The following is a 2,985-nucleotide window of genomic DNA, read 5'->3' on the forward strand; positions in this document are numbered from 1 at the left end:
TCCAGATGACAACAGCAATGCGTATACAGTAAGATACGAAATGTTCACATTCATGGGAAACACCTTTGATGAAATTCCAATTGAGCTGTTCAAGACACTGGCTCTGAACCTCCTAAGAGGCTGGCTTTACACCCTATTTTATGCTGTCCCGGGCTAGAAACTTATGGTACATCAGTGACTTATGTAAGGTTTTAAACTGCCCACAACTGCGTCTCAGAATCTACATATCTAGTTTCTATTTTAACATATTAACCAAATTATAAACAAAACATACTACTTTTCAAACCTGAGTAATACAATGCACGCACAGACCCTTCTGCAGAATGCAAGTGCTCAGCTTCCACGTTAAGGAAGGAAAAGGAGGGCATTGTTCCAGCTGAACACACAGAATAATTTGGTTTGAGATTTAAGACAGAAGGCACTTTTAACATCTCCTTTAAGATGCTAACCAGAGAAACACAGTCGCTATTACCAGGGTTTATCATTCCAGATCACCTCTGGTTTCTTCTCTCACATCACTTTCTGTGTGGCTGGCTACTAGAGGGACAAAGTTTCCACATTTCTCTTCCAGATCTTTCTAATGCGGTTGTGTTTCTTCTTCTGAGTCAGCAAACGGTTCCTCACGACAGCCCTAAGGTTTAGGAAATTCAGTATGTGATTCTGGAAACACTCTACTGACAATCCCTTAGTGCAAGAAGAAAGGACAAGGAGACACTCTGGACTGACCTTTGGAGCACTTGGTTTGTGCCAGCTTCAGTCTAATACTGCTGGAGCTCACGGGCACCGGAGCGAGGGAACACACCTCTATGAGGCTGGGGCTACTGTGGAGAGGCTTTGCCCAGAAATTGCCATAGTGGTTTTGCAGTCTCCAAAGACTACATCCACTCCCCACGGTCAGTTTCCTTGAGAGCCTTGGACTAAAAGGTCTAGTCATGTGACATCCTGAAAAGTCCCGATCCATCCAGTTCTGACTAGTCAAGCTTGATTTGGATGTTCAGACTTAGTTTCTTCCTCTCAGAGGAGGAGATGGAAGGGAACCAACCACCCTCCTGTTTCTGCTGTCAACACTGCACCAGGGCTGATAAACAGCATCGCTTTCCCAAGATGGTCTGTCTGCATCACTCCCTCCACTGTTTACTTCAGTCCCGGTGAGCTGACAGTCCTCGCCGCTACTAACTAAACTGGGTAGTGTTCAGGGTAGATCCAATGTTTCTACCTTTATTTGCCAAAACATCACACCTAATGGATTCTAATTGAATCTACAGGTTTAAATCCATCGGCTAAAAAAAAACATATTACACATCGTAAACATGGCAAAGTATTTAATACAGTATCTATTCTAAAATATTTCATGTTCATGATCACATTTTGTTATACTCTGAAATTGAATTTATATAATATTAAAGAATTACTAGCAATGGCTGCTCACTTCACGGTTGAGGAATCAAATAGGGCTATATTTTATTATCTCAGAAACATCTCTAAGGTAAAGGTAAGCTTGTTCGATTGCCCGGCGATCTTTTTTTTTGGTATCCAGATTTAAAATGAAGACTGACGCAGGAAATAGATAGGGCTCCTTCTAATTTACAATATTAAAAAAAAATCAGTTTAAAATTCTCAGGAAAGTGTCTGTTGTGAATAAAAAAAAAAAAAAACACCTTGTAAAATAAACTTAATGAAAAGTGCTGGAGACCGTTGGGTGGAGAGTCCTGGCAGTCAGTCTTCCTTAGGCTGCAGCTGTCGCTTCCAGGCCTCATTCAAGTAAACCAGTCGTTTGTAGTTGAGGAGGAGGAGGAGGAAGTTCAGCACATATGTGGTGACACAGATGATGCAAAACTCCTTTAGCACAAAGTACAGGCCAGGTACAAAGACCCCACCACGGACACAATGGAGGAGGTCATGAGGACCAGAGCTGCAACTGCGCTGGCTGTCATGCCAAGTAATAACTGTAGTATATAAAATATAAGTTCAAAGACACTGTTTGGCTGGTTTTATACACCATCTTTTCCAAAAATGGAACCCAAAAGACCAAATTCTCGACCCCATCAGGCCACCCGTTCCCACCGCGGCACGGACACTCTCAACAGGACGGGCGCCGCCATCTTTCCCCCTCCGCCGCCGCCACCACCACCTCCGCCGCCTCACTCTGCCTCCACCTCAGACACCGCCGCCGCCGCCGCCACCACCCAAACACTAACTTTAATAGTTGGTATAACCTGCATAAATTATACTCCCAATTTAAAAAAAACAAAAATATCTATTTTTTATGAAAAGCTATGATATAGGAATGTTTAAAATTGTATATGGAAATATTAAACCTTCAATCTCAGCATTCTATGTGCAGAGGGAGGCAGATCACTAAATGTGAGGAGTCTCTAGTCTATATAGTTCCAGGCTCTCCAGGACTATATAGAATCTCAAGAACAAACCAACAAAATATTTATGAAAACTAAAAATGGTTCTTTCAAATATGTGAGAATGTAACTGTGACCTAATTACTTTAAATGTTAGGGGGAAACTTTTGATATTTTAAATATAAGCATCCTTTGTTTTCTTTCATATTTGAATTGTGAATTTAAAAGAGCATAAAACTACACAGAAGATTATTAAGGAATAGTGAAAAACAGTGAAAGTACACGATGTAAGATAATTTAGGGAATTATTATCAGATTATTCCACTAAATTGATAACAAATATTTATTTTCCTCGGTATCTCATAGAATATTTTTTTAATTATTTACACTATAGGCCAGGAAACAAGCCTTAATAAATAATAGAACTCAAATTGATCAAATCTGTCATGTTAGATTATCCTGGAATAAGAAGAAATCAATAAGAAAATTAGCCACAGAATATCAAATGAAAATGAGACCACAACTTATACATACTTTTGCAGTATAGCTAATGAAGTCCAAGGAGTAACATTTATACTATACATATACATAAATTTTTAAATTTATTTTCTAATTTTATTTTTCTCAAATA

General features: G+C 39.4%; 1 pseudogene; it reads right to left on the reverse strand.

Annotated features, from left to right (window-relative positions):
* Window positions 1–1,716: 1,716 nt before the first annotated feature.
* On the reverse strand, window positions 1,717–2,102 carry LOC116889383 (annotated as a pseudogene).
* Window positions 2,103–2,985: the final 883 nt, after the last annotated feature.

The sequence above is a fragment of the Rattus rattus genome, chromosome X (assembly GCF_011064425.1).
Source record: "Rattus rattus isolate New Zealand chromosome X, Rrattus_CSIRO_v1, whole genome shotgun sequence".
NCBI lineage: Eukaryota > Metazoa > Chordata > Mammalia > Rodentia > Muridae > Rattus > Rattus rattus.